At 47.6% G+C, this 12889-nt stretch overlaps 1 pseudogene; it reads right to left on the bottom strand.

Annotated features, from left to right (window-relative positions):
• Nucleotides 1-11467: 11467 nt before the first annotated feature.
• Nucleotides 11468-11565, bottom strand: LOC120104850 (annotated as a pseudogene).
• Between the last annotated feature and the right edge of the window lie 1324 nt (nt 11566-12889).

Genomic DNA, 12889 nt, shown 5'->3' with positions numbered 1-12889 from the left:
TCTCGTCGCCGGCATTCTCCCGATCTCCGACCACCTCGCCGGCTTCTTCCGGAACCACCTCGCCGGCTTCTCCCGAAATTTTTTTTTTTCACGGTTCGTGCTCCGTTCGGCACTGGATCGCCGAACAAAAGGCTTCTGTTCGACTGAACAGTGCCGGACAGAAGCCTTCTGTTCGGCACTGTGCAGCCGAACAGATCTGTTCGGTTGAGGGTTGCCGAACAGAAGGCTTCTGTCCGGCACTGTTCAGCCGAACAGAAGCCTTTTGTTCGGCGATCCAGTGCCGAACGGAGCACGAACCGTGAAAAAAAAAAATTCGGGAGAAGCCGGCGAGGTGGTCGGAGATCGGGAGAATGCCGGCGACGAGAGGGAGAAGGGGGAACGAGGGAGGAGGGGTTTAAGGGGGGTTTGAGGGGTGTTTTTTTTTTTTCTTTTCAAAACGAAACGGAGGAGGAGGAAGGGGGTGTATGAGAAAATTTCAAGGGCAATATGGTAATTACACTAAAGGTTAGTTTGGGTATTTTTTTTTTTGGTTTTTGGGGGGTGTCCTGAGCAATAGGGGGGGTGTATATAGAACTACCCCAGCAGCCCCGGTCGCTTGGACGGTTGGGTATGTGGTCTGGGACGTACACGTGAGGGGCAGGTAAGGGTGACGTGCACCTACGTTGGTTCGGAAATTTAATCCACATACGTGCCCACCAGCACCACCAGATAATTTTTGTCGGTTATATCACTTTTTTTTTTTTTTTTTTGTTAGATGTGGTTTGCATCGGTTTAGAACCAAAGGAGAATCACCAAAGTGGTAGCAGAAATGGAGCTTTAATTTTACTGAAGTGCCCAAATTCGAAACGCATGGGCATCGATTAAATACGGAAATAAGATACCTCCAGTCTGGTTTGTCCGATGAAGTCGCTATCTAGTCTGCCGTTATTTAGATGGTGCTGGTATAATGTACTCACACGAAAATAGAGTTGCCACGCTAGTGGGGCTCTATCACAGATTGAAAGAATATGAGTAAAAAATGTTCTATCCACATCAAACACTCTCCAGCGGAAAGGGGGCCCGGTGGAAGTTGCTACGCGGGTGAGGTTCTCCTCACCCCCTTCTTCTCTTTTTTCTAAGAAAAAAAAACCTAGAGGGAAAATAAAAAAAAATTTATATCGGCGGCCTATACTAGCCGAATACGAGTGCAACCAATAAATTTTTTAAAAAAAAAATGACAAAAAGAAAAAGAAACAGACTCGTGATTTTTTTAGAGGATCTCTTTCAAATAATGCACATCGTAGGAGGTGATCCAGTCGGCTAGGTGCCGGTCATCATAATTATACAGGTCTTAAATTCACTCGATCATTATAGCCGAATCTCTTTTTAGATAAGTCATGACTGCAATGGGTTAGATTAGGCTGTTAGGCATTAATGTCTACCAAAAATAATAGTGGTTGATCTCTCGGGAGTGACATTCGTAACTCTAGATGATAGACTGGAGGGGAGGAGGAAAAAAGAAAGTTAGTGCAGTATGCACTCTCGAACTGAATTTGGCAAGACCTGTTTTTTTGGCCTTTGCTGTCTATGACTTTGGTCCACTCCCAAGACCTGACAAATTTTTGCATGATCCAATCCAGTGCATTTTATTTATTTATTTATTTATTTTTGTGTAGAATATGGGGACACTCCCCGTATATCATTAGCTCAGGACTCGACCGTTACATTCTCTTGAAAGAACAAAGTGATTTTGACTTAGGGAGGTGAGGTGAGGTGAGAAGTCCAAAATACAAAATGACAGTACACGAAGCAGTGTCATCAGCTAAATGAATTCCATGGCTCCTCAGGGGAGTCCATGGAACTCATTTGTGGAATCCGTCCCATCTTTGATTGACCTGCCCATCCAACTCAACTTACTCACCTTGATCCATATCAACTCCTGGTGCTTGCAAAAAAAAAAAAAAATTACACAACCAATAATAAATTGAATACGAGCTGATCTTAGGCAACCTAGTTGGTCAAGCCAATTTGATTCTGAGTGGTTTTGGTTCATCTGAGTCAAGAATTTTTTGTGTCATAAATTATCTAAAACATGATGGAAAATTTAGACATTCCTCTAGCTCAAATCGAAACATACAGAAGAAACTCCATGCGAATTGGATCAAATTATTGAGCGGGGCTGGGTTATCAAGGGAAGCAAGTTTTGGCCACACCTAGCTGAAGGTATTATTGTATTAATTGTTTGCTATCGATAATCAAATTTGATATTTTTGTAGTTATGGCGCAAATAATAATATTATGTATTACAATTTAGAATTATGCACAATCTCGCCTATTATAGTATCTATGATATTGGATATCATAGTTACTATATATTGCACGCACAATTTTTGTATGATATCGTAGCTACATGCACAATTTTGGAATGATATTACATTTGCCACATATTGCATGCATAATTTTGATGCATGTTAGCTAATCAAGGACATTTGGTGTAAGCAAGAACAATTATTGTGAAACTCGCCTTTTTTTTTTCTAACCTTTATTTTATGCATTTTGAAATAAAAAACAGGATTTCATCTGTTCTACCGGTGCCAATTCACCATCTCATGGTCTCACTTCGTAGCTTGTTTATTCGTTGGGGTTATCCTGGCTCTATTGTTTTCGCTCGGTTCCATTGAAGGTTTTAAAAAAAAAATCAAGAAAACTTTCAGCAGAGGTTGGCGGTATCAGTCATGTCACTTTGGTGTCTCGTAAGAAAAGAGTGTTTTTTATAATAAAAAAATAAAAAAATAATTCTGCTGATGACATTATCGAACAGCTAAAATCCTTCTAGTCAGAGTGTTATCAGGGTTCATCCTACAAAAAAAAAAAAAACAAGTATTTTTTGCATGCTATAAAAACATTGTATCTTTTCTTAGATAATTTAACCAGATTCTAAGATTCCTCCAATCCTTCAAATTCTCTCACTTCTTCACCTCTTTCTTAACAGAAATTTGAGTGCCGGATAGCTAATCACTCCAGCGGACCACACTCTATTACAACAACAACAAGCTGTTAGATTTTTATTAAATAATGATTAAAAGTTTTCATACTTAAAATATATATATTATACATATATGTTAATAAGGGAGTTTGGCTTGGTGGTTGGTGTGTTGTTTGGGTGGGGATGAGATAACAGGTTCGATTCCCATTCCCCTGCCCCTGCTCGTCCGAGGTTCTGTGTGCCTGTGCTCATCCGACCCACCTCAACTGAAGCGCGAAGAGCCGAGGCCGAGGTCGGACCACAGGTGTGATGAGCCCAAAGGAGCCGAGGTCGGACAACGGGTACGATGAGCCAAGAGGTGCGTGGGCCGTGCCTCGCACCCATAGCACGAGGAGCCACGTCGCTTCCTCGTTAGCACCTCTTCGCAACCAACCTCGCATCCGCTTGCCATACTCCCAGTGTTTTTTCAAACTTTCTTACCGGTTTCGACCGTTGGATCGTTTTTGGGTCGCGTCTGTCCCGAAGAAGTCTATAAATAGACCTTTTCGGATTAGACAGTACATAAAAAAAAAAAATTGAAAACAGAGAACTTCTATTCTCCCTATTTGCTGTTTTTCTTTCAATCAACGGGCTTGCTGCATACTGATTCTGGGTTCGAAAGCTTCTTTGATCCGTGCAAATCATTGAGGCAGAAGGAACAGTGCGAGAGGCTGTTGTATCTCAGGAGTAGAACGCCATCCAAGCCTAGTGCACTGTAAGGTGGCGAAATCTACTTCAAGGAAAGTGACCAACATACCACGCCTCAGCATCTCGGGTTCCATTTTTCCACTTTCTCTATTTATTTTCTGTAAGCCTATTTCTGCCTATTATTTGTTGAAGTAGAGTATTATAGATTTAAAATTTTCTGGGACAGTATATTCCCAACATTCTTGAAGTAGATTTCCTCCTACATATAATAGGCTAGTACTTAGAGTTACCCCAATGGCCAATGCAAGTGACCCGGTTCCTCCTGAAAAATTTAATGGAAATAACTTTAAGCGTTGGAGACAGAAGATGGAAATCTTCTTAACCACACTTGGGTTATTTTCCATAATCTTTGACTCTCCTCCAAATGAGGAAGAGAATGAACCAGCTAGAACTTGTAATTTGGAGGAATTTAAGAAGAAAGACTACCTGTGTAGGGGAAGGATTCTGTCCTATCTTACTCATCCCCTTTTTGATGTCTACTGCACTTTTAAAACCTCCAAGGAGATTTGGGATGATCTTAATAAGAAATATGGTATCCAAGATGCCGGAATGGACAAGTATGCTGCTAGTCAATTCCTGTCTTATAAGATGGTTGACACCAAGCCTGTAGTTGATCAAGCCCATGAGTTAACAGTGATTTATCATGAATTAGGCTTAAGGGGAATGGGTATTGTTGCTGGTGGTCCAAACCGAGAACGATTGGCACAGCGGTGTGAACGGGATTCCGTCTGAGCTGCCTTGGTCGATGTTGATTGTGCTCGACCTTCCACCGGAAAACCTGCAAGCAAGCCTCGCACCACCACTGGGGTAGCGGGGGCCCTCCGACGATCAAGTCAGAGGAGATTGGAGGAGGAGGAGAAATGATAATAGCAAGCAAGAGAGTGCTCTGGAAGATATTGCTTACCCCCCCTTCTCCCCCCAGCCGCATATATACCTGGCTGGGGGGTCTCTCAGGGGGGTTTGTCATCGTGGGGCGCGATGGAGTGGCCACTGACATGGCCGTTACAGGGCGTCGTGGAGCAGCGCTGGGTACGGCCATGACAGGGCGTAGTGGAGTTCCGCTTTGTACGGCTGATACAGGAGATCGTGGAACAGCATCGGATACAGCCGTTGCAGGGAGTAGTGGAGCAGGAGGCCTCGGCGTGCCTCTGGGAAGCAGCCTGTCGTTATCAAGAGATCTCCGACTCGGGGTCGGAGTGCTGGATCAGGGGGCAGCCGACTCGGGGTCGGGCTGCGGTGCTGAGGATATCCGACTTGGGGTCGGATTGCTAGATTAAGGGGCAGCCGACTCGGGGTCGGGCTGCGAAGCCGAAGATGTCCGACTCGGGGCCGGACTGCTGGATCGAAGGGCAGCCGACTCGAGGTCGGGCTGTGGAGCCGAAGATGTCCGACTCGGGGTCGGATTGCTGGATCAAAGGGCAGCCGACTCGAGGTCGGGCTGTGGAGCCGAAGATGTCCGACTCGGGGTCGGATTGCTGGATCAAAGGACAGCCGTAGTCTTCATGGGCGCGCGTGCCGGTCACGTGGAGCATGGCGGCTTAGTTCCCCCGTAACAGTAGCCCCCCACTTCCGAGCCTGGAACCAGAAGGAGAACGGGTGAAGGGAGTGATGCTTCGAGATTGCCGCCATCCCTCGGAGAGGCGCGCGCGCTTCGAGCTTCCCGCCTTCTTTATGGCGTATGGCGGTTGTTGCTGACCTGGCAGTCTGAGGATTTCGGCGGACATCCTTCCTTAATGGTGTCGATTCGCCTTTGGGGCGCGAGCGACCCTTCGGCGGCCAGACGTCCTCTGGCGTCATCGAGGCATCACCCGCCTTTCCGCCTATTTAACCGGGGGCCCTCCCCCGTCCGTCTTCCTCTTTACAGACATTTTCGAGTTTCCCCTTTGCGCTGCCGTTGTTGCCGTCGGACTGTTCGCTTGCTTCTCCTTTGACGCTCTCGGAGTCGTTCTTCCTTCTCCTCCGGTGAGTTACCCCATTCTTCTACTTAGGGCTCTCCATACTTTCTCCTTTGGTACTAGTGTACCCCAGTCGTCCCGGCCTTTCCCCCCTTCTTGTCCCCGTCCTGACCGTAGGTTTATTGGCCATTAGGAATGGGCGAAGTGAGAGCAGACCACATTAAGTCGGAGCTGGTCGCCGAAGACTAGACAAACTCGTGGCTCGGTACCACCTTCCCGAGGCCTGCAACGTTACGCTCCCGGGGCCTGAGGAGAGGATGTCCCATCCTCCTCCAGGGAAGATCGCCATCAATGAGGGCATTCTCCAGGCCGGGTTCCGCTTTCCCCCTTCGGACTTAGTCGTGCAGGTACTCCGGGGTTTAAGAGTTGCGCCGACGCAGCTGGTGCCGAACTCGTGGCGTGCCCTGACGGTCTTCCAGGTTCTCTGCCGCATGCACGAGATTCCCGCCACTCTGAATGTTTTTTGGGAGTTCTACAGCCTGAGTGGTCACCCCCAGGACAAAGGGTGGTGGTGCTTTGCGGCGCGGCGAGGGTGCGGCCTCGTCAAAGAGGCTCCTTCCTCCATTCACGGCTGGAAGGAGCGTTTCTTCTTCATCGATGTAGATCCCTCTTGGGAAATCAGGGCGACCTGGGAGACGCCGATGAAGTCCCCGATCGGCCTATCGAGACTGTCGAGGGAGGAATCCGATGGCTTGGCCGGCTTGAAGGGGTTGGTTGCCGAGGGCCAGCTCCCCCCGGTGGCCCACCTTATTTCCGAGGATACCTTGGTGAATGTCGGTCTGAGCTCGGTCCCCACCGACCGTGAGCCCGCCACCATTTCTTGTTTGACTCTTTTCTCCTCTTCCGTCTCGTTCTTTCCTTCGGTTTCTCAGCCCTCGACCATCTCGTTCTTGTTGCAGAGATTGACGACGTCATGCGGTCGGACAAGGGACCGGCCGTTGGTAGGTCGTCCCTACTGGAAGCGGTCCGGAGGAGGAAACGAGCTCCTCTGAGCGGGGCCCCGCCAGCGAAGAAGTCCCGCAAGGAGGTGCCTCCGACGCCGACCGACGAGTCCGGGCCCACCGATCAGGGAGACGTCGTGGGCACGGACCGGCAGCTGACGCTATATCAGCCCTCCGGTGGTGAGACTGCCGCTATTCCGGAGGTATCATCCGAGCCCGCTCGAGACGGACGGGTCGGACGTGATCGGTCCCCGGCCCGGCCTTCGACTCAGCCGGCTCCTGATGATTCGAGGAGGGACGCGCCGAGGCCCCGGCCGAGCGGGGCCCTATCAATTCCTGGAGTGACCCCCGCCCCGAGCACAATCAGCAGGACTCTTCCCCAGGCGATGGATAAGGGTAAGGCTGCAGAACCACCATCCGGCTCCGGGGAGAAATCGGGGTCGGCCTTCACTACCGATGGCGCCCGAAACCTCATCGAAACAGTGCTGCTGGAGAAGGACCGTCGGCGGGTCCGGGAGTTGGGGGTCTCTGACGTCGGGGCTGCCAGCTGCGTCTGTCTCATGTCGGTGAGTGTTCTTCTGGCCGCTTTTCACCATTTATTAGCTCTGTTGTTCTCCGCCTGACGCCCTCACTTTTCCTATCTCTTAGCTCGCCCAGTACTTGATCCGTCTAGAGGAGTGCTACAAGGAACAGGCGGGGCTTCTGGCGAAGGCCGAGGACCGACTGAAAGCAGTGGAAGAGGGAGGCCAGGCTGTGGCGGGCAGGACGACCGGGGACCTCGAGGCGAGGCTCCGGGAGGCCGAAGAGCGGGCACTCGGCTTCGCCGCCCTCGAGAAGCAACTGTTGGAAGCTCGGGAGCAACTCAAAGTCGCCTCGGGCCTCGAAAGCAGGGTTAAGAAGGCGGAGGAACGAGCTGAAAAGCAGTCCCGGAAGATCGCGGACTATCGAGAGAGGTGGGAGAAGGCTCAGTGGTCTGCCGACAGCGCCCGCAACCGAACCCGGTCTCTTGAAGCAAAACTGGGCGAATTGGAGTCAGCCTTGGAGAGGTCCCGCGCGAACGACCAAGAGCTCCGTTCGCGCCTGGAGGAAGCTGAGGCCGCTCGCACTGCTGCCGAGGCGAAGCATAAGGAGGCTCAGGCTAATCTGCTGAGGGTCTCCTCCGAGGCTGAAGACCGGATTGTGGCGAAGGTCTTGGAGGCTAAGGCTCAGATTACGGAGCGAGCAGAGGCGGCGCTGGCCGAGAAGAGTGCGGAGATCGGGCGCCAGGCGGTACAGGCTTATCGTCAGTCCGCCGAGTTCACCCGTGATATGTCGGAGGCGGTACGGGCCTATCGTCAGTCTGACGAGTTCGTCCGTGACGCGTCGGACGCGGGGTCCGAATCCTTCATCTTAGGCTTCGAGGAGGGCCTGGCAAGGGTGTCGGCTAAGTACCCCGAAGTTGACCTGAGTGGGATTTCCCTTCTCGACTCCTCTCCGGCGCCATCGCCTGCTGATTCTCCTACCGCCTCCCTACCCCCTGCGGACGAGCCCGACGCTCCCGACCCGGGGGTTCCTCCAAGCTGACCTCTTGTACCTTTCGTCGTCCTCTTTTTTTTTGTATGTCGGCGTTTTGCCAAATTGTATGGGCCTTGGCCCTGAAATAATGAAAATTAATACAAGTCGAATGTTTCTTCATCTCGCTTTCGTCCTCCTCTTTTTTTTTTCTTTTTAACTCTTGGCAGCGTCTTGCCGACTCCTAACTCTCGAAGTTCTTCCGGCCCTAAGCCAGGCATCCGAGGGTTAGGCCTCAGGAAATTCTTCCGGCGCTAAGCCAGGCATCCGAGGGTTAGGCCTCAGGAAATTCTTCCGGCGCTAAGCCAGGCATCCGAGGGTTAGGCCTCAGGAAATTCTTCCGGCACTAAGCCAGGCATCCGAGGGTTAGGCCTCAGGAAATTCTTCCGGCATTAAGCCAGGCATCCGAGGGTTAGGCCTCAGGAAATTCTTCCGGCACTAAGCCAGGCATCCGAGGGTTAGGCCTCAGGAAATTCTTCCGGCACTAAGCCAGGCATCCGAGGGTTAGGCCTCAGGAAATTCCGCTCGTCGGTCGGCCAAGACTGGTGATGAGAGCACAAAAGTGCGATCTACACATCACTCAAATTAGTATTATTGCTAACAAATGATGATAGAAATGCTGTATTAATATTATATTTTTGTGGGGTGCAGGTGATCGTAAATCAAAGTTAAAATACGCATTGGGTCCAAAAAGATGCAGTTAACTGAATGGTTCAACCCTAGTTGCACACTAGAAGGAACCTAAGTTCAGCCAGCCAGTTCACTGCAACCAATTCCCAGAAGCCCGTGCATCTCAGCCCGATGGAGCCCACCGTGAGTGATCCACAGCATCCAAAGCCATGCTATCAGCTCCCTCATCCGTCCGCATCCTAGGATCTATGATCTAATCTCCCACGAACAGAGCTCCCAAGCACCCCGTGTCCGTGCAATTCCCAGCTGTCCGTGAAGCATCCTCCCACGCGTCCCAGCTCCAGCTCCCATCCGAGTCCAAAGCCACGCATCCCATGCTTCCGAATTGGCTCTTCAAATGCCCTGCCACCAGCTCTACCGTGATCCCAGGACCCGTGAATCTTCCGCGTATTTCTCACATTCCTCGCATCCATCTGAGTCCCGGCCGTTCGTGAAGCCTTCCAGCGTCCGTGAAGCATCCTCCCACGCGTTCCAGCTCCAGCTTCGGTTCACAGCGCCTCCCAGCTTCGTGTTCGTGCGATCGAATCCCTCATCCAGCATCCGAGATCAATCCAAGCATCCAGTTTCTCCTAGATTCGGCCTCATCCGCGAATCTCCCATCGCGTCCGCGTGCGAACCTTCCGCGTCCCAGCTTCCGTGATCTAAGCGCCAGCGTCCCAGCTCATCATCCCGCGAGCTTCCCGCATCCTAGCGTCCAACGCCCTGCGATCATTCCGTGCGTATCATCCGAATCTCATGGCGCCTCTCAGCATCCCGCATTCACAGCCTCATCCAGCCGTCCGCGTCCAGCATTTTCGCCCGAGGATGCATCTCGTCCGGCCATCTCCACCGCGTGCGAGAAAGGTGGAGGAGCAGGGCTGGTTATCTTGGCCATTCGGGGAGAAACGGGGGAGAGTTCATTCGGAAACAGTGCCTCATTCTTTCCCATTCGGCAGGAAAACAGAGGAGCCCTCTGTCAAAAAAAAAAAGAAAGGGAAACAGGGCCTCCCCTCTTTCCGAAAAAGAAAAAGAAAAAGAAAAAAATGAAAGGGGGATTAATGTTTTCAATGAGTGGCTGATTTCTTAGGGAGGGAGATGGATGAACCTTTGATGTATTGCTCTTTGAAGTAAACTCTAAACTTTTGCTTTGAATGACTTATATTTATTGATATGTTCTTGATGCATGCATAGTTATTTCGTAGATAGCTTTTTAATGGATTATGATTATTGATATATGGATTGCTTTAGTATTTGATTCGTCGTAGATGTAGAAAGCACGATGAATGCTTAGAAATTGAGTTCATATGTTCATGAAACATATACCACGATTAGATCTATCCTACAATTAATTTTTAATCAAGAATCTTAGAGTTTATTTCTTGGATGCAATATCATCAAGGGGGATTCCAGATTCCTACCATCTTTATTTCATTGAACTTTGTTTAGTTGCATATCATCTTTATTTTTAATTTCTGAAAATCAAAACATCATCTTAATCCACATATTTATTCAACTAAAGTACTAATTATATCTAAAAATTACGCTAATAATCTATAGATCGTTCCCTGAGGATTCGACCTCGGACTCCCGAGATTTTACTACTTGTGCGATTCTCCTGCACTTGGGAGAACAATTTTATTTTTGCATCAAGTTTTTGGCGCCGTTGCCGGGGAACGGCTGATTTATTAGTATAATTTTTAGATTTAATTAGTACTTTAGTAGTTAGTCTTTTTGTTTCGAAAAAGAAAAAAGAAAAAAAATCTTTATTGCTGTTTTTTTATTCCCTGCACAGTCTGCATCAAACTCTGATATCTGAGTAATCCACCGTCTGATTATACTCAAATTTCGTCGACTGCTGTAGGACACATGTTTCTTTCATCTGAACGGTCTGATTGATATTCTGATACTTTTACGACCATTAAATTAATATACAACCTTGCTGCTGTCTGCTTTGAATTTTCTGTGTTTAATTTTTTTTTAGAATCAGAATTTTATTATCATCATATCTCATTAACCCTTGTTGCTAATTGAAAATTGGTAAGAACTTTAAGAAAAGATCAAGGGTAATCAATAAAAAAAAAAAATAAACAAATAAATAAACTCTGAAATTTTGTATGCTAGGTTGGAATAGAGACAACACTGGACGTCTGAGTCGACAACATTTTGACAATTCCTTAGATCACATTATTGAAACTTTTTCGCAAAATCTCAGATCTGGTGAGATGGCTGATGATGATGTAGGAAGTCACCATGGTAATGAAGGTAGACCCCCAGTTATGACACTTCGACAATACTTACATCCCACTAGGACTAGTCAACCTTCATGCATGATTATTCCTGAAAATGTAGGACACTTTGAAATCAAACCAGGAGTAATTCAATTGCTGCCAAAGTATCATGGAATGGAATCCGAGAACCCTTATCTTCATCTTAAGGATTTTGAGGAAATTAGTATCACATTTAGAGTGCCAAATGTATCAGAAGATGTCCTTAAATTAACCTTGTTTCCTTTTTCCTTGAAGGATAAAGCCAAAACATGGCTGAACTCCTTGAGACCAAGATCGTTAGGAACATGGCATGATATGCAAAGAGAATTCTTGAAAAAATTCTTTCCCGCACAAAGGACTAACTTTTTGAAAAGGCACATTAGTAATTTCCAGCAAAAAGACCATGAAACATTTTATGAATGCTGGGAGAGATTTAAAGATTTGCTTCTCTCTTGTCCTCATCATGGGTTTGAAACATGGAGAACCATTAGTTTCTTTTACGAAGGGTTGTCTCCACAGTTGAAACAATTTATAGAGACTATGTGCAATGGTCTATTTCTGGAAAAGCAACCCGATGAGGCATGGGACTATTTAGACTCTCTCGCAGAGACTGCACAATTATGGGATACAGGGGATAGAGTGAATAAACCTTTGCCTAAGCCTACTAGCATTCCACACGAGGGCCTTTACAACCTTAATACTCAGGATGATATTCAAGCTAAAATGGCAGCCCTTACTAGGAAGGTAGAGGAAATTGAACTTAGAAGGATTGAACCCGTCAAGACCGTAGAACATAACAGCGAGTGTTGTAGGATTTGCGAGATGCCTGGCCATCTCATCACTGATTGCCCCACAATACCCGCATTCAAGGAAGTCTTGCACGATCAGGCCAATGTTATGAATATCTATCAAAAATCTTTCAATAATCCTTTTTCGGGTACTTACAACCCTGGATGGAAGAACCATCCAAATTTCAGGTGGAGGAATGACCAACCTCAACAAGTATATAACCCAACTCCTCCACCTCCGCAACCTCATTATGCACACCCACCCCCTCAAAAATCCAGTCTCGAAGAAACTTTGCAATCTTTCATGCAAGGTCAAGCCAAAATCAATGATGAATTAAGAAATCAACTGACAACGCTGACCACTGCTTTAAGTGCTCAAGAGAAAGGCAAGCTACCAGCTCAACCACAACCTAATCCTCAAGTCTATGGCGGTAGCAATGCATCATCTTCAACTTTGCATAAAGAACAAGCAAAGAGTATAATAACTTTGCGAAGTGGAAAGGTTATTGACCGACCAGTCCCAGAACAAACACAAGTCATACCTGATTCTGACCCTCCCAAGACAAAAGAAAAGGATAATGAAGAAACTGAAACACCAATATCTACTGAAAAAATTGAATGTCCTTTTCCTGCACCATTTCCACAAAGATTAAAGCCCTTGCAAAAGCTTGAACCAAACTCTGAAATTCTTGAGCTTTTTAAGCAAGTAAAAATCAATGTACCTCTTCTTGATGCAATCAAACAAGTGCCTTCCTATGCAAAATTTTTAAAAGATTTGTGCACTGTCAAGCGTCGTTTAAATGTCAAGAAGAAGGCATTTCTGGCTGAAAATGTGAGTGCAATTTTACAGCATAACATTCTTCCTAAATATAAGGATCCAGGTTGCCCAACTATCTCGTGCATCATTGGCAATTTTAGGATTGAGCGAGCATTGTTAGATTTAGGAGCGAGTGTGAACTTGTTGCCATATACGGTATATGAGCAACTCGGGTTGGGTGAGTTAAAG

Source organism: Phoenix dactylifera, unplaced genomic scaffold (assembly GCF_009389715.1).
Source record: "Phoenix dactylifera cultivar Barhee BC4 unplaced genomic scaffold, palm_55x_up_171113_PBpolish2nd_filt_p 000121F, whole genome shotgun sequence".
Classification (NCBI taxonomy): domain Eukaryota; kingdom Viridiplantae; phylum Streptophyta; class Magnoliopsida; order Arecales; family Arecaceae; genus Phoenix; species Phoenix dactylifera.
The sequence above is the reverse complement of the archived record's forward strand: the minus strand, read 5'-3'. Positions and strand labels throughout refer to the sequence as shown.